At 37.4% G+C, this 19,942-nt stretch overlaps 1 long non-coding RNA gene across 2 annotated transcripts in view; it reads right to left on the reverse strand.

Moving 5' to 3' along the window:
* Positions 1-19,688, reverse strand: part of LOC131809748 (uncharacterized) — a 213,465-nt gene extending 193,777 nt beyond the window's left edge. For both annotated transcript variants that reach the window (XR_009345276.1, XR_009345277.1), the window contains exons 1-2: positions 19,573-19,688; positions 11,441-11,667 (exon numbers count right to left, since the gene is read on the reverse strand). This is a non-coding gene — a long non-coding RNA (uncharacterized LOC131809748). The remainder of the gene's footprint in view (positions 1-11,440; positions 11,668-19,572) is intronic.
* Positions 19,689-19,942: the final 254 nt, after the last annotated feature.

Raw genomic sequence — 19,942 nt, forward strand, 5'->3', positions numbered from 1 at the left:
CCCAAAGGTTCTCAGTAAGCGCTGAATGAATGAGTGATACATAACAGGGTTCACTAGTGAGAAGTTGCAATGTGACAATACAGGAAATGATGATATATATCCTCTCAGCTACTGAGTCCCTCTTACACAGAGTTCTATAAATCTCTCTAAAACAATGCAACATGTATAATCAGAATATACACATATATTTATCAGGATACATATGTTTATAAATTTTTATGATAATACATCTTGATAACTTTGCATTCACAACTTTACCATTCTGAAACATTCAAATATGCAGCAAGTCTACCCTCACTTATCCATCCCAAAAATATTTGTACCAGGCACTGTTCTAGACACTGGAATTATACTGAGGAATAAGCCAACAGAGGTACTGTGGCTAAATTTTACATTATAGTGGCAGTAGCACAGACAATAAATAAGTAAACAATGTTAGATTTTAATAACATGTTAAGCACAACAGGATAATGTGATAGAGTGGATAGGCAAGTGTACGAAAGAGCTTTCCTAAGAGTTGAAATTTGAATAGGGGTTTAAATGGTGATAAGGAGCCAGCCATGAATAGACATGGCTAATGAGCATTTCAGACTGAGTGAACAGCAAGTGCAAAGTCTCTAAGGAGGCAATGACCTTGGAATTAAAGATGAGAAGTTGACTTGTTGGTGCTCAGTAGAAGAGGAGCAGGGAGGTAGGGGTGTACAATGGTTTTTTAACTTTATATCGATATTGCTGCATGTGTCAATTATTAGTCTCTTTTTAATTTCAGAGTAGGATGGTTAGTTGTTTTAACCAATGAACATTTGCACATTTCTAATTTGGGGCTAATAATAATAACCTATGGTAAGCATTCATATGAAAGTCTTTGTATGTTTCTGTCCTATCTAGATGTTTCTATTTCTACTGAATAAAAACCTAAGAGTTGAATTTCTGTGTTAAGTGAATGTATTTTATAAGACATTAACAAACTGTATTTCAAAGTAGTTGTACCACTTTCTATTCCCATCATCAGTGGATGACAATTCTGATTATTCCATACTATCGCCATTCATGTATGTAGAGGAACTAACTGTGGCATTAATTTACATACCCTAACAGCTAAGGATGTTGAACTTCATTTCATATACTTATTGGCATTTCGTACATCTTTTTTTGTTGTTGTTTGAAGTATTCTCAAATGTTTTTATTATTTTTAACTGGATTTAACTTGTTAATATTGAGTTTTAAGAGCTTTTTTAAACGTATTCTGCATGTAAATCCTTTAGCAATTATATGTATTGCAAATACATTCTCCTAGTCAATACCTTGCCTTTTCATTTTCTTAATGGTGTCTTGTAAAGAGTAGATGTTTTTACCTTTGATAAAGTCCAATTCATCACTTTTCTTTTAGTTTATACTTTTAGTATCCTACATAAGAAATCTTCTTATCTAAAGTTGGTGAACATTTCTTTTATTTTCTTCTAGAAGATTCACATTTTTAGCTTTTATGTTTAGGCTTTGATTTCTTTCAAATTATTTTGTTATTTCTTTTCTTCTACCTAATTTGGATTTAACTTTCTTTCTCATATTTTAGATCATCATATTTAAACTCTCCTTCTTTTCTAATATGCTCATCTAAAGCTATAAATTACCCCCTGAAGCATGGTTTTAGCTACTATAAACTTCCTTCAAAGTACTGCTTTAGGTGAAAATTTGATACATTGCCTTTTCAGAATCATTTAGTTCAAGATATTGTATAATTCCCATTTTTTAAAGGTTTATTTATTCTTTCTAAAAAGAAAGTGTGTGTGTGGGCACAGATGTGTGTGGGCCCACACACACAAGAGGGAGAGGGCAAAGGGAGAGAATCTTTAAGAATACTCCCTGCTAAGTGTGGAGCCTGACACAGGGCTCGATTTCATGACCTGAGATGAAACCAAGAGTCAGACACTCAAATGACTGAGCCACCTAGGCATCCCTAATTCCTAATTGCTTGTGACCCATTGATTAACTGGAAGTGTGCTGTTTAATTTCCAAATATGTGTGGATTTTCTAGATATCTCTATTATTAATATCTAATTTAATTCTATTATGGTAAAAAAAATATACTGTTTGATTTAAATCCTTTAAATATGTGAAGATAGTGCCAGAATAGCACTTGCAAAGGATTTGTATGGTACTGCTGTTGAGTACAGTAGTCTACAAAATGTCAGTGCGGTCAGGTTAGTTGATACTGTTTTTCAGGATTTCTATATTAACCAATTTTCTGTCTAGTTGTTCCATTAATTGCTAAAAGAACGTTGAGACCATCAATTAGTACTGTGGATTTTTTCTATTTTCACCTTTCAGTTCTATCAACTTTTCTCCATGTTTTCTCTAACTGTTATAAAATGCATATACATATAAGATAGTTTTATTTACCTAAACAACTAACCCTTTTAATATCCCTCTAAAGCTCCATTAATATTTCTATTTTTTTTTAAATATTTTATTTATTTATTTGAGAGAGAGATCACAAGTAGGCAGAGAAGCAGGCATAGAGAGAGTGGGAAGCGGGCTCCCTGCTGAGTAGACAGCCCAATGCGGGGCTCAATTCCAGGACCCTGAGATCCTGACCTGAGCTGAAGGCAAAGGCTTAACCCTCTGAGCCACCCAGGTGCCCCTCCATTAATATTTCTTATCCTGACATCTACATTGCCTGATATGAATAAAGCCACTCCAGATTTATTATGCTATTTTCATGGTGTAACTTTTCTATTATTTTACTCTAACTTACTTGTGCATTTCTTATAAATGGAATTTAGCCATCCTTTGATTTTTTATTCAAGCTAATCTTTGGCTTCCATTAGATATGTTTAGGCTATTTATACTTACTGTAATTTTAATATGGTTGGATTAAAGCCTAACATCTTGCTATTTGTGTCTGTTCCTTTCTCCTTTTTTCTTTTAATTCCTTCTTTTGGGAAAAGTGATTTGTCTTTTAATTTACTAGGTAGATCTTTTCATTTTATTTTTCTTTTTAGTTGCTGCCCTAGGGTTTACAATACCTTCAATTTATCACAACTACCTTCAAATAATATTACTGTACTTCAAAAATAATTTAAGAACCAGACAGCTGTATTTTTCCATTTCCTATGCCCCATCCTTCCTATAATACATTTTAATTCTGTATTTTTTTTAACTACTCAATGCATCGTCTATTAAAGAAAAATTTTAAGTGGGGGGGGGGACCTTTATATTTACCTGTATATTTACTATTTCCAATAATTTTTATTCTTTTATACAAATTTGTATTTCCATCTTATATTATTTTTTCTTCAGCCCAGAAAATTTCCTTTAACTCCTTTAGTGCTATATTATCAAGTACAAGACTATATTATTAAGTAAAAATCAATCAGAATATATATTCTGGCAATAAATTTCTTTTTGACTGTCTCAAAATATCTTTATTTAATCTTTACTTTTTAAAGATGTTTTTGCTTCATGTGGAATTTTATGATGTCCATTGCTTTTGTTTTGCTTTGTTTCATTTTTTTCTGTTGTTGTTGTTGTTTTTCTGATGGTGTTGTTTCCCCAGCATCTTAAAGATGTCATTCCTTTAAAAAATAAATTTAAATTTAAAAGTTATCATTCTTTTGTCTTCTAGTTTTTGTTGTCTCTGGTTATTCATATTTTTGCCTGTATAGGGTATGTTTTCTTTTATTCATGTGGCTGTTCATAGGTTTTATTTATCACTGAATTTCAGCAAGTTTATTATGATGTGCCATGGTGGAAATTTCTTTGTATTTACTTTGCTTGGAGTTTCTTAGATTCCTTGGACCTGTGTGTTCACATTTTTTGCCAAATCTGGAAAATTTCAGCCATTTTTAAAAATAGTATTTCTGCCCCAGTCTCCACCCTCTCTAGGATGCCATCTAAATATATGTAAAATTACTTGACATCGCCCACAGGTCTGAAAGACTCTGTTAAATTTCTTTTTTTTCTGGTCTCCAAATTCACTGATGTTTTCTACTTAAATGATTAATTTATTCTTAAATCTGTCGAGTGAATTATCCATTCTAGATATTGTATTTATTTTTTTACCTCTAGAAGAGTCTTTTTCCTTTGTTATGCTTTTCCATTTCTCTACTTATTCATGTTCATGTTTCCTTTAAATTCTTGACATAGTTATAATTCATAATTTAATTTCCTTATCTGTTAATTCCTCTCTTTCATTTAAATCCTCTCTTTCATTTCTGGATTTGTTTTTACTGTTATGGTTTACAGTTTCCTGCTTTTTCCTGTCATATATTTTTGGTTGGAAGTTGAACATTTATATCATTATGGTGTTCAATGTCCAGGTTTTGTTGTTTGTCTTTGAAAAATATAAGTTTTAGACCTTTAAGTCACTAAATTACTTGTAGATGAGCTTGGTTCTTTGGACGCTTGTTGTTTTGTTGTCATTGTTTTTAGAGCATGTGTAGAGTGGTCTTTACTCAAGGGTTAGTTTGTTCTTACTCTTAAAGTTTGCGATTTCTGGGATCTTTATCAGTCTTTATCACACACTTGAGTGTGCCATGAGGTTTCTCTACACTGCCGGTTGGATATCAAATGGCCCCACCCTGTTGAGTCCTGGGAGTTTTTCTGTTTATAATTCCTTGAGAGTTGTTCTTTTCCAGTAACTGTCCTTTGCCAAGGCTTGTGGAAGTCATGGCCTATACCCATGTAACTTACTATTCAACTAAAAACTCAAGGATACTCCACATAGGTATACGAAGCTCTTTTCTCTGCATAGCTCCCTAATCTTCAGAACTCTGTCCTACAATTTTAGTTGCTTCAGCTTCCCTAAATTCTAATTTCTGTCTCAGCTAGGTAAGACCATTAGGTTCTGCTTGGTTTCCCCTCCCTTTGCTGTGGTGTGGTAAGTGTTTCTATGGAGAAAGCAGAGCTGTCACAGGGCTTGCCTTGTTTGTTTTCTGTCTTTCATAGATCATGTGTGCTGCTTGTTGTCTAACATCTGAAAAGAGTTGTTCCACATACAAGCCCAATTTTCTAGTTGTTTAAGGCAGGAAAGCTAGTCTAGTACCAGTTGCTCCATCATGGCCTGAAGCAGAAGTTCATCTATGGATAAAGACAATAAATATAGCTCTAAAATTACATCTCACAACATAAAAGTAAATGTCAATCCCCACAACTAATAACACTATACCAGTAGGGTTGGCCTGGTCCTAAAATAAGCTTGTGTTAGGTTACGAGTAATTTTTGGCACATCTACTGCATTTTAGTTTACTCCCCCATATTTAAGACAAGAGATCAGAATACCAGCAAGGAAGAATGACCTTATGGAATGAATAAATATGAATCTAGTTTTCACTCTACCTGTAACATAACTCACAATTAATTGCAAAGCATCAGGGTGTCCAAATACTAGTGTTAATAACTACTATTAATTTAAAGGTAAAATATACAACTCTTAAAATCTAACCTCCAGCAATGTCTTCAGCCTCATCTTTCTCTAGTCTATCTTACGCATGCCATATTCCCACCTCAATGAATTTCAAATCATTCCCAGAATGTGTCATACCTGCTCAACTCAAAACCTTTACACATGTTACTTCCTCTCTCTGAAATGTCTCATTTTTGTTCTGCAAGTCAATCTTTATTCTGCTTTCAAGACCCCCCCCAACCTTGAGTTAATAATTAATCTAGTTTTAAAACATTCATTGAGTGCTCTCTGTGTGTCAGGTACTCTTAGAACTAACCTTTCACTTGTATTAACCCATTTAAAACTTATAGTAACATTTCATGCTAACTTTAAAGATAAGGAAATTAAGCCTTAGAGAATTTAAATATTTGTTCCATCTTATATAGCTAGTAAGGAGAAATCAGCAACATAAATCCAGATCTGTATAACCCCAGAACATGTGCTTTTTAACCAGTACATTTGTGATTCTTAAATTTTTGTTACATGTTAGAATTATGTGGGGGATTTAAAAACAAAACAAAACAAAACCTCCATACCGTTAAATCAAAATTTCTGGGAATGTGACACAGACATTAGCGTCCTTTAAAATCTTACCAGTAATACCAATGTGTAGCCAAATTTGAGAAGCCTATACTTTTTCTGCAAATGAATTTGGTATTGGTCAATGAAGTCCCAAGGATGTAGCCAAAACTAAGTTTATTATACTGGGATTTAGCATTTACCAAATGATTACTGCTTATATCATGTGGAAGGATGTGGGGGAGGTAGAAATCAATGGCTCAAAGCAGTCACAAACCCAAGCACCAGGCAACTGTTGAGTAATTGAATATCAAAAGTCTACCATTAAAGCAATAATAAAATATGCCTGGCTTGTTATTGTAGTTAGCTGATTCTGTCTAAGTTACTGTTCCCTAGGCATTGCAGGATACCATAAAGTAAATAAGAGACATTACAAAATTGCTTTGTAAGTGTAAGTATAGAATATAATAGTGCTATATTATTAAGTACAAGCGTTGAGTACTGCACAGTATTAATAATCTTTGAGGGAAAGTGTGAAATCTGGGCTTATGCTCAGGTGAGAGAAATCTACAGTCACCCATCCATAATTATTGAGGAGCACAGCATTTATATATCAGATGAGAACATGATTCTTTTAAATCTAGTGTCCTAGCTGCCTCCAAGAATAGCCTATGCCCAGTGATTCAGTGGAACTCAACACACACCCACACACACCCACCTCTCCCGCCATACACACATTATGTTTCTAGTGACTTGCTTAGAATAGAATTCTTCCAGGCCCCAGCAGGAAATCAGATTCAGGATTAGAAATAATTAAATTTGATTAACCCCCTAAATCTGTTCATATATTTACAAATACAAATGTGTCTAAACTCTGCTTCTGTTTATCCTGTTATCAAATTCTGAGATACATAGGTTATTTAGTACTATCAGTATTCAACACAGATGACAATTTTTAATATCCCAGGTAATAAGATACTTTTCCTATAGAGAGTAAAATTGCTTTCAAGTAACTTAAGTATTTCTTGACTGTTGTTTTGCTTTGAGGAAAAAAAACACATATTAAATAAAATTCAATAGCAAAATAGAGTACTTTACATTTATTCACTTTATCAATATGCATTTAACATCCCTATTTTCCAACTGGGGAATATATCTGTCAGATCAGAGTAGAATATGCTGCAGTGACAAACAATCCGCAGAGTAATGGTGGTCTAAAACAACAATAGGTTAGTTCTCAAACGCACAACATCCACTGCTGATCAGCACTGCAGACTTTAGGTTTATTTTCCACACAGACTTGAGCTGATGGAGGGACTCTTGAAAGGTGCTGGTATGCAAACCAAGAGGGAAGAGAACATAGATGACTATTCCTTGACCCTTTAAGCTTTCATCCAGAAGTCAGTTCTGTTTTCATGTCTTTGAATAAAAGAATCAAGAAAATTCCAACCTATCATGTGTCTAAAAAGAGAACCAGAAAAACCTGATAAACAAATAACTACTGCAATCTGCCCTTCTGATTTTCAAACATTTTATTCATTCTTATTATTATATATGAAACATATTCATATCTACCCACAAGAAACACCTTGAAAATTTCATATGATTACAGCATCAAACTCAAAGCCTAGGATCTTGGAATAATGCACAGTGGTCTCCTTGTCATTTATCTTCATTCCATCCAGGAAAGAGAAAGCAAAGGACACACAGATCTCTTGTCTACTTAAGTCTGAAATCCTGGGCAGGTGTTTTGAGGGCCCTTATCCTGGAGGAAAGAAATATTCCTCAGTGAGGCTCTGATTGCCTCCTTGTTCACTGTGGTCCTTGAGTTTGTCTCCTAGAAGTATATTCTTCTCCATTATCCTCTTTGGCCACATAGAAAATGGGCATCGGGGAATATGCCCTCCTTTGGAGCTGTGTAGCTTTTCCACCCACTTCTGGATCTCAGACAATTACAACTCTAAGTGTCATTTTAACTCTTGAGGGTTTTTGTAAGCTTGTCATTCTTTGGAATACAAGATCCTTAAAAACTTAGTAGGCTGGGGTGCCTGGGTGGTTCAGTGGGTTAAAGCCTCTGCCTTCAGCTCAGGATCAAGCCCTGCATTAAGCTCTCTGCTGAGCAGGGAGCCTGCTTCCTCCTCTCTCTCTGCCTGCCTCTCTGCCTACTTGTGATCTCTGTCTGTCAAATAAATAAATAAAATTTAAAAAAAAACTCAATAGGCTTCTTATCAATTTCATTACAATAATTTTCATACACCAGTAATTATAGCTCTTTTCTAGACCAAATTCTCAGACTTGTTATATGCCTTTACTTTACTGCCACTCCTACCTCTCTTTCTCATCTTAATTGCTGGTACTTTAGAAATATCAGGTTTCTCCAGGAGATCCACAACTTCAATATCTTTTCTCTTAGCCCTTTTGGTCCAATTGAAAGTATTTGCTGACTGAAATTTGATCCACCTAGAGGTTTTAACAATAGGCGTCCCTTGCAATAATTATAAGAATTTCTCATTTTTATGCTTTGCTGTTTGAATTGAAAGCAATTATGCAAGTTTCTGAGTTTTTGGATTCTCTATTCCTTTTTATTCCAGCTTGCAAATACACAAAATCTTTTAATAGAATAAATTAGTCTCTCTTCTAATGCCTTGCCAAACATACCCAATGCATTCAGTCCATGCTAGCCAGTCCCATATATTTTAAGTTATCTGTTAGAGCAGCACGCCCAAATTCTAGGTACCAATTCTTATGTCAGTCAGGATAGACTAGCTTGTGAAAAACAACATCAAATCTTAATGGATTAAAAAAAGGGGAAGGGGGAGGTTATAGGAACTTTTGCTTTTCCATGTTGTACAACGACTGCAGACTGTCAAGGATAACTGCTTATTGCTGTCTTTCAGGGTCCCAACCATTATTTGAAAAGCTGCTGGTCACCATTCCAGGCTTCACGAGAGAACATGCTGAATCGCACACTGGTTCTTAAAGCACCCGCCCAAAGTGACATGTACCATCTAAGCCAAAGCAAGCCATACCTAACTCCGAGAGGGTTGGAAATGCTACCATATGCCAGAAGCAGAACTAGATATACTCAATGAACAACACTGAATATCACAGAGGAATACTTAAAGAAAAATATTTAGCAACTTAATAAGTGATAAAATAACTCCACAAATCAAAGGAAGAAATATCCTTCCCATTGTCAATTTACACTTAGAGAGTTTCTAGATTATAGACACTATACAACACCAATAAAATATGAAGAAAGTCTTCTAACAGCTTCCACTTAACAGAAAATCATCAAAGCACTAATATATTTTAGCAAAAATAATCTTTTCATTCCCACATCTTTTATTTACCAGAGGACAGAACTTAATCTGGAAAAGTTTCTTGGAGAAAGTAATTTGGAGCTTAGATTTTTTTTTTTTCTTTTTAGTTGCTTCTGAATGGTCTAACTCAGCAGGCTAGACAGCCTCCTGAGATAATGTGGGCCACACACATACACACACACTCACACACACACCTGGGATGGGCTTAACACAGAAGAGAAATTAGCGCTTTACTTAGGTATAACCTTGAACAAGTCACTTGTTATTACTTGCTAAGCCTTCTTAGTCATAAACAGTTGACACTTCAGGGATGTTGGAAGGGTTAGTGAGGTAATGTTGAGAAGTGCCTTGAACCATTAAACGCCAAGGTGCTAGAGCTGATTTAAGAGATCATCTTTTTTAATAAGACTCAATAAATTCATTGCTTGTTCCTCTACTAAAAAATATTAACAGGAGCTACAAAATGCCACCATTTAGCAGAATTAGCCGACTTTTCTTTAACATACCTCAACTGCGTAATCAGTACAATTATGTCCCATTATCCTGCCTTTCCTCAAGCTGTTCAGTACCTAAAAGCTCTTCAAGCTTTACTATTCAAAAGCTGAATATGGGCCATCAATTTCTCCTTCTGTGCTGCTTCCAGTTACCACAGCCTGAAGAGATCTTCAAAGAAATAGTTATTCACCTGGCACTCACTCCCATCAATAACTCATTACTGCCACAGTCCACAAAGCCAACTGGACTGTGTTTATAAGACTCAGAGGTGGAGCAGAGAAGAGAGGAGGGGTGTGCCACAAAACTTCACAAGCAGTGCCAATGCCCATCTGGCTTGACCTTCACTTTCACTTCTCAGTTCAGTTGCCCACTCACTATACTCTCCTTGGTCTCCTTTTAATGCCTTATTCCATTATACTAGTCATAGTGCCTGGAGTAACTGTCTAATTAAGAACTTATTCATCAATTACACACCAATATATTCACAAATGTGATTCTTTTCTCATTATACCGTAGATAGAAGTAGCAGATTAATTTTGTTAGTGGTCCAAATTAATGATTTTTCTGGTATGAATACCTCTTGCTCTGCCATTTTAGAAGCTCCTCTTACCCTGACCCTGGCAGCATTCGTGTGAGTTCCCTTGACCAGCTGGATAAGAACAAACTTGACACTAGCGGAGGCTTGAAAAGGTACTTGCATGTTGTTTCCTCTCTTGCTCTTCTGCCCTCACCATGTGAACATTCCCAGGCTACCACTAGTGGATGAGACATATGGCATAGAACCAAATCCACCCAATTTTCCCAGCCTAACCCTCTGACGTGCCAGAGAACGTACATGCCTTGATGTGGTAGCCTCATCAATCCCAATTCAGATCAGGAGAGCCATGAATCAGCCTATAGACCCATTCAGATTTTGAGGTTTTTTATTAAATAGCATTTTTCTTGTCATAGATAACTGATACACAAGAGTATTATTAAATAGGTATTTCAGTTTAATGGAATGCCAAACATTAGAGTTCACAATGCCCAAAATTAGCCTTGAAATTGTCAACGCAAAATTCTCTTGTAGAATTATGTAGTAACATATTATGAAATTTCTGAGGAAAAATATTAATTTAGGATGTTCTTTAAATGTCATTTTACCATATTGAGCAAGCAAACATCATTTCTGAAAGTCATCCCAATACCCTGTTTTTTTCTATGAAACAAACAGATATGCATGCAAGGCTAAGAGGACAGTCTGAAGGAAGGTGAAGAACCTTAACAGGAAGTTGTTCAAAGCAGAGGGAAGCTATAACCTAACTCTATTTCCCCTGGGAACTCAACACCCTAGATCTAGCTAGAAATGAGAATGGCTGTGAGGAGGCCTCAGACCACTGACAGCCCCTCTGAAACCGAAAGGTGTATATACTCCCTCATCTTGGAAACAGTTGGTTATGCTCTCCCCTGTACTGGGGCTTCTTAAACAACAAAATTCTACTCAGTGCTCAGAATCTTTACCCTTCAGAAGCTCTGAAATGGAACATTCTAATACCAAGTCACCAAATCATTAGTGGTTATCCATGGAGTCCAGGACATCACACAAGTCTAGCATTCTGCCAAACCACATCAAAAACTTGAATTTGATAGTAAGCAACATTTCTTGGACTTTGAACTGTACCTGCCTTCAAATTTGAGCTGCTGCCTTGGAAAAGTAGGTGTCTCAGATGTCCTCTCAGTCAGGAGCTGCAAAGTGTTGGAGGGGCATTTCTTTTAAAATAAGATGAATGAGGAACAACTGGGTGGGTCAGTCAGTTAAAGGTCCAACTCTTGATGTCGGCGCAGGTCTTGATCTCAGGGTAATGAGTTCAATCTTCACGTTGGGCTCTGCACTGGGCATGGAGCCTACTTTAAAAAAAGATAAAACAAAATAAAAATAAGATGAATGATGTGATTGCTCGGTCATACTCGTCCACTTGATACCAAATCCTTCACTCAAGATTTTCCAAATCCCCCCTCCCGATGCTCCAATTATCTTATAGTTAAGTCTCTTCTCTGAACAATTCACAGATACTGACTTGCTTATCCCTGTGAAGAAGTCCATGTTATCCTTTATGTTCTAGTGTACAGAAAGAAAACCAGAAATATAAAGCATTTTACCCCAAAACAAAATAAAAGCAACACTCAGACAGGAATTTGGACCTTCAGTCTCGCAGCCCAGGGCTTTCGCTATGGACACTGGATGTTCACTGCTGAGAAATCAGTGTAGTCAGCAATACTGATATGCCATTCTCAAGTCGGAAGAATGTGTTTCCAGACTAGAGATGAATACCTGCTAAATGCCTAATTTAAATAAGTCCCCAAATTAGCCATTTCTGCAATCTTTTTAACTTTTAAGAAAATATATATTCTATTCTACTCCTCCCTCCTATCCCTGCTTCTCGTCCTGTCTCCAGCTCTTTCTCCAATAGTATTGGTGTTGGAGGAGATTATCAAGAGGACACAATCTATGAGTGGGACCTGAACAACCAGCAGCTCCCCTGCCGTTAGCATGTGCATTCTGCCCTCTGTTCCCACAGTAGGAGCCTCATCAAGGACACAATCTTGGAAGAGTAATGTGTTATTCAGAGCACCTGGACAGTACACATGACCAAACCCTGCTAAGGCCTCTATATAAATCTTTATGACTCTGTCAGGGGGTATGAAATTACTCATCTTGAGGCTACCCAAGACAAGCCTCCTGTGTAAATTCCCTTGTTTATTAAAACTGCCACCTACCTTCTGGAGTGGCCTGCTGCTTTCTTCCATCTCTCCCTGCCCTGTGTGGATGGGGGTCAGCTTCGGACCTCATCTGGGGAATTCCCAAAGTTTTGAACCAACTGTCAGGAGTTCCAACTGGGATTCAGAACTTTACACAAGAAAACTCACCACTACAAATTTACTCCAATGAATTAATTCCCATCACCCCACCTCAAGCTTTGGAAAGAAAGATTCCACAGATCACAGAGAAACTGTGCAAGAAATTTATTCTAAAGATTAACTGCCTAAACTTCATTGACTGGATATCACAGATGGATTTTAGAGAAAGATGTGAATAGCAAAGTATGAAGATTATAAATATACAAATTCACCATGCCTTTCTTTCTGGGAAAAGTTAATGTCTATAATAATAATAGTAAATGAGGAAAAATGATATTTAAAGACCTTTGCATGCGTGCCCATAATGAATTCATCATATATGTGTAAGGTGCCAGATTTACATGTTCTTCCCCAAAAGAAGTCTTCATAAATGCTCATCTTAAAATTAAACTGATTAGGATATTCCTTTAACATGCACTTTCTTTTGAGGAAAGATGTGGCATATAGCCTGCAATTCTAACTTTTACCAATATAACACAAGGAACACTTCCTATCATGTGTTTATGGTGATTCTATTTTATTTTCTAAGAAACATCATACCGCTGTAGCCGAAAATACAGGTGTTAACTGTGTTTCAGACCATCTTTGTGGTTGATTTAACATTTAGGCAAGTTTTAATTCTCAGACACACCAAGCCTCATCAAGGGTTTGCAATCCCAAACTGCCACATTTTGGAACATTCCCAAACCTATCACAATTTCACGAGTGATTTGTCCTACTGATAAGTTTTCCCTGGTTAGAATAATCCACAGTGGAGTAATTTGGGAACTCGCTGCTCGGACTAATTATTTGAAATACATGTTTGGCTTGATAGCAGTGGGAACACTGGATCTTCTGAAAGGCCTCTATGACTAACATCTACTCAGAAGTCATGCATTCGGTCCCCACCCTCACCCGTGGCACAACTGAAACACAGCCCAGCCACTCCCGAAACCAGGCTTTCCAAAGACACAATATACATTTTGATTTTGTTTCGCAGAGCATGTTCTCAATTTTCACTTTCAATAGGAATATTTTTAGAGATCATTGAAAGCAAAATGTCTTGAAAATGTCTTCAAAACTTATCTGAGTTTCTTTCCAAATGTCATGATTTTTGGAAAAGACCACACCAAGTGGCGAAGAGATGGACAAGACTGCAAACACTTCTAAAATCTCTTTGGAGATATTCCATGTACCACATTATATATGAACTGAGAAATGAAACATCTGTGACTAATACAAAATTGAGTCTGTCTTAAATTATAATTAACAGCAATGAGAAAATGTTGCCTGTTCACTTCTTCTGAGACTCAAATCATCTTTTTACCATTAAAAAGCTTGAGCCAATGATTATTATTTTTGTAACTGCCCTGCCCAGTGCTTTTCCAAATTGCAACTCAGGACTCACAAAGAATAAGAACAATGAGGACTCTTACCACAATTTAATAAAGCCTTCAAAAATTAGTTTTCAGACGACTTTAAGCTTTCCATAATACTTAACCTGTAAGACCTCTTTGGGCCCCATATCAAATATTTATACCATCTTTTTCTTTGCACCAAACACTAACTTGATAGAACTTAAACTTCTAGCTTTGGGAAATATATGGTACTAATTTTTCTCCTGACAAAATTTCCAAGAGAATGTAGCAAAGGAGAAGAGAACAAATGAAATTTCTTTGGGGATCCATGCTGAAGCTTCCAGGCTGTGCTCATGAACAAGGAAATGAACCCCTAGAACATCAGTCCTTTATCATAGACATGGGTGCCTCAGTCCCAAGGCCCCCCCAGCCTCTCCCTACTCCCTCTGCTCTGATACTGACCCTTTACTTTAAAAAGATGTATCATCGGGGTGCCTGGGTGGCTCAGTGGGTTGAGCCTCTGCCTTTGGCTCAGGTCATGATCCCAGGGTCCTGGGATTGAGCCCCGCGTCGGGCTCTCTGCTCAGCAGGGATCCTGCTTCTCCCTCTCCCTCTGTCTGCTTCTCCGCCTGCTTGTGATCTCTCTATCAAATAAATAAATAAAATCTTTAAAAAAAAAAAATGAAATGCCCCTCACAGCTTTGGACCCATTGCTCATCTTTTCCAACTATCTAGTTGCAATGCACTCTTCAAAGTTAGCTTTGGTGTCATCTTCTATTTTGAAATTTCTTTGACAATTGACAACCTTGCTTTACAGTAAACCCTCTGTCCTCTAAATTTCTATTATGGTCTTGTCTTCTTAAGTGTGTGGGTGTGGGTGACATATTTCAATAATTCAATGAAAAGCTACCAAAAGGCAGGGTGTTGTCCTATTCTTTATCAATAGGAATAGGAATTCCTTGCACCTGTGAAAACAGTTTGGAAAACAATAGAACTGCTTTTCAAGTTTCAATTCCCTTACATATTCCTTTCTGTTCTACTTCCCCAATAATCCTCTGAGGTAATCCAGGATTATGTCTTCAAATATTGACATTGTATAGACATGGGGAGTGAGACTTAGATTATATTAAATGACAAATTAACAAACCCCAAAATGATTGTAGTTGCTCTCAATTTATCATCTACCCGAACCCTAGTGCTTACCTTCCAACTTTTTGGGCCCCTCTGACACCCAGACAAGCCTGCATTGTCTGTCATGCCTCTGCCAACCTCCACCCCCCTACTCCCCCAGTTGCACTGTGTCTCCCTGCTAGGGTCCTCCTGACTGGCTCTCTCCCACTGTCACCTGGGACCCCCCCATAACATAAATCTTAGTTGCACTCAAGGAATAACCTCTTCTCAACAACCTCCTACATCTCAGCACTCAAGACTACTGAGTTGCTTGTCCAAGGGAGAGAGGATTCCTACACAGGTTCTCAAGGAGCTGATTCTCTATATATTGAACATCAGAATACATGCAGCACTATATTATAATATAGTATGTTATATAATATATATAAACTGTTGTCCTCAAAGACTTCATCATTTTCCAAGAACACAGATACACATGAGACAACTTTAATTCAAATACTATTAAGATAAATATAAGAAATCAATGCTTTGACACATGTAGTCTGTTCTCTGACAGCCACGTTTCCTTCTATCATTTCCCTCTTTTCTCTATCTCTATTGCCTCTTCTCTTTTTGAAGTCTCATTTGACCTGGGCTTTGAAACATATGAAGAATGTTCACAGACCTGAAATGGGGCAAGGACATCCTAGATTTTGCAAGGGAAGAGGCAAGGAAGCATGAATGGAAAGGTGCTCTAGTTTAGGGATTAGGATCTGAAGTCAGCAAGATCTGGATTCTAATTCTGTTCTGGCACTAACTAGTTGTGTAACCTTGGAAAATCTGCTTAACCTCTCTGACCCCAAGTTTCTTTATCTATATGATAGCCATAATACAATCACCTATCTTACTACTTTTAGTATTAAATGGGATTGAGTACTGAAAGGACTTAACACAATACCTAGCATATTTTTCATACCCAAAATATACTGAACGGTGAGTAGACAGTTTAGGTGAATAACATTAATAACTGAGGGAGCCAAGCACTGTGCTCTGTGCCTTCCATATACTGTCTCACTTTATTCCTCCCAGAGTGAGGAATCTAAGGCTTAGAGAGGTTAAATATCACATTCAATGCCACACAGGCAAGTTACAGAGCTCTTCAGCCTCCTAAATTTTCACCCTTAAAAATGCTTTCCTGAGGTGCCTGGGTGGCTCAGTTAGTTAAAGTCTCTGCCTTCGGCTCAGGTCATGATCCAGGGTCCTGGGATCGAGCCCCACAACAGCCTCTCTGCTCAGTGGGGAGCCTGCTTCCTCCGCTCTCTCTCTCTGCCTGCTTGTGATCTCTGTCTGTCAAATAAATAAAAATCTTTTTAAAAAATGTTTTCCTATTACTCTACAAAGACGTCATTCACGGAGACTTTGAAAGCCAGACCAGGAAGTCTCTACTTCATTCTCTAAGCATCAGAACCCACTGCATATTTGTTGGTGAGAAGCAATGTCTATCAAAGCTTTGGAAGGATGTCTGGCATTCATATGAATGGCTGGGTGAGAAGGACCAGTCAGGAAGCTATTGCACCAGACTGGGCAGGAAGTGAAGCTCTGACTAAAGCAGTAGGAGTCAAGTATGGAAGGAAAGACAAGGGACAGGATGGAGGAAAGGCCTCAGCAATATATAATGGGGGGGATAGAAAGATGGTACAATGAGGCATAAGAAAAATACTGAAAAAAGTGGAGAACCACTTTTCCAGAACAGCCATTCCCCTTCTCCATTCAGAAGCTCTTTGAAATCCTGCCTCCTCTAACAGCCTCTGTAGATAGTTAGGATGGACACTTCTGAGATAAGTGGGATGGAGAAAAGATAGGTATCTAGTAAATGGGCTTCTTTGAAGGGTTTTTTCAGTTGATGTTAGCACCAGAAAGTAAGGAATCCTTGAAGGTTGGTTCTAGAGCTCATGAGGGGCACCTGCTATTCTGGAAAGCTCAAAAGAAGAGAATACCAAAGATACAACTGTTCAGCTATTCTGACACTTCAAGCACGAAAGAATGGGTGTAATAATACTTCAAATACTGGAAAGTGTTATTCTAACATGACGTCCAGTGACGTTTCTGAGGCACATGAGAAAGACAAAATATAGCCTGGCACCGGTCTCCGTGGAATGGACTAATTGACTAGCTGATTATGACCCAAATCAGGTTTATCTGATTTCAACTCTTTTCCCATTAGTGTTCCCCTAAGATATTTATTCTTTCCAATATATCAGATTTAAAATACCAACTCTGGCGCCAAGTATTAAGATACTCACATTAAAACCACTAGCTTAAAGTTTAATTGTATTGATCTGATTTTTAGAGGCAGCACTCACAAAAAATATTAGCTATGCTATGCTGCAATGCAACATTGATTCAAATTGGTATTGAACATAAAACCCACCCTCCAGTATTGCAATCTGTAAATTCACAGATGCACAGACAAGCATCATTCAGACTGATTATCACCTTCTCCCCTGCTGATTCTCTCTCTCTCTCCTTTCTCTCTCTCTCACTATCTCTGTTGTCATCCACTAAGGGGCCCTCAAGCAGTAGGGGGTGCATCTCAGGCTGAGAAGCTGAGGAATCAATCTGGACAGGAAAGCATCATCAACTTCTGACAGATCGTCAGAGACCGGCAGGAGTCACAGAAAGTATGCAAGTCTAGAAAGCCAGCAAAAACAAATACATACTTGTATCTTCAGGCTGGGTTGGTGGTATTAGTTTAGCTGATTAACTAGAAGCAAATCATGCATGTGTCTCTCAAATTTTAATGACTAAAAAGATGAGATGATGATCTGACCTGCCCACACCAACCAAGTGGACAGAACTAAGTTTTGGAGTCATTCAGAGTAGGGTTCAAATCCAGGATTCCCTTCTTGCCTACTGTAAAAGTCTGGACAAATCACACTGCTCACCCATATTTCCTCCTGAAATTGGGAGAAAGAATTCTCACCTCATCAACGCCGCAGCAAGAATTAAGTGAGATAATGTGGTGAATGCATTTTGTATAGAAGATATTCAATAAGTGTTCTTTTCCTTCCTTCCTATTTTAAAGGGCTGTTATGGGAATCCAATTATGGTAGAAATGAATATACTTGAAAAAAATTTTAAAGATCTATGCAAGTGTAAAGCATTATTATTATGATCCTTCAATTCAATTTTCTCCTCTTATCCAGACACTGGTGTTCTTTAAAAAAAAAAAAAATGGTTTGTGGATAAAAGATGAGCTGAGAGGAATAGAGTTTAAAAACTAATGCAGACAGTGGAAAGCTAATGTTTCTTCATTCATTTCCAGCTTTGTGGTACTTGGTAAGTCAGCAAATAAAACCAATCAGTTCCAATTAACTTTCCTGGAAGTGAGGAGCCAAAAATAAAAAAGTTATATATGCCACCGTGGATGGAACTAGAGCATATCATGCTTAGCGAAATAAGTCAAGCAGAGAAAGACAACTATCATATGATCTCCCTGATATGAGGAAGTGGTGATGCAACATGGAGGCTTAAGTGGGTAGAAGAATAAATGAAACAAGATGGGATTGGGAGGGAGACAAACCATAAGTGACTCTTAATCTCACAAAACAAACTGAGGGTTGCCGGGGGGAGGGGGTTGGGGAGAAGGGGGTGGGATTATGGACATTGGGGAGGGTATGTGATTTGGTGAGTGCTGTGAAGTGTGTAAACCTGGTGATTCACAGACCTGGGGATAAAAATATATGTTTATAAAAAATATATGTTTATAAAAAATAAAAAATTAAAAATAAATAAATAAATAAAAAAGTTATATATGTATTTTTAAAAAAAAAAAAAACCTTCTCAGGGCTGAATAAAGCCACTAAAGTCTAGTCTAGTAAAAATAATAATAATAGGCAACGACATTACTAACAAAATGCTAATTGCTACCTGAAACAACACTCATTAAGACCCTCCAGGGACTGAGAAACAGGAAGATCTCTCTGTTCCTGTGGGTATTGCTCACAGTTTACTCCACTAGTTGTAATTTCCAGGGAGACTCCAAGGAGTAAAGCTTCGTGGTTACCAAAAAGAAGTGGGTTTCTAAGGGCTGCACCCAAAGATCATCATAATGAAACCTCCAAAAATAGCAGTAAAAAGCAGGGACTTCAATTTACAACTTCAGCCTAATGATGTGAAGCTATCAGCCAATGAGCATGGCTGACCCATCGGCCGCCACCGGAAATCCTGCCGGCCGTGCCTCCGGTAGAATGATTGGCAGAATGACGGCTATACAGACACGCCTGCTCGGGCACACCCACCTTTAGACACGACCCTGGGAGTGCAGGGACACACACTGAAAGTTAGAAGGCTAAATTTAACTTCGGAAGAGGCATTTCCAGACTCAAGTTTCAAGACACAATTGGTCCATTTCTTATTAAAAAAAAAAAAAAAAAAAAAAAGTTACCCTTTCTCCATATGCCTTTAAAAATAGAATTCTTCAGGATTGTCTCCATAGAAGCTCAGTTACACAGGCAGATCCTTCAGAGAACCGCTCACTCTCGTGTCACTTCATTCTTCACTGAAAACATGGAAAGAACTAGCATGGGTCTATCTTTAAAAAGTGTTGAAATACAGAAAGTACTGAAAAATGGTCATGTGAAGCTTAAAGCCCAAACCTTTTCTCCTTTCTTTCAGCTTTCTCTATCAATCTCTCCTCTTCATCCACAACTACTATTTTATTTCACTGAGGGTCCTACTTTTTAAAAATCCAAACATACAGGATAGGTTGCTGTTCTCAATATCCTCACTTGTCAAGTAGGAAATCTATCTCGCAC

Source organism: Mustela lutreola, chromosome 10 (genome assembly GCF_030435805.1).
Source record: "Mustela lutreola isolate mMusLut2 chromosome 10, mMusLut2.pri, whole genome shotgun sequence".
NCBI classification, from domain to species: Eukaryota; Metazoa; Chordata; class Mammalia; order Carnivora; family Mustelidae; genus Mustela; species Mustela lutreola.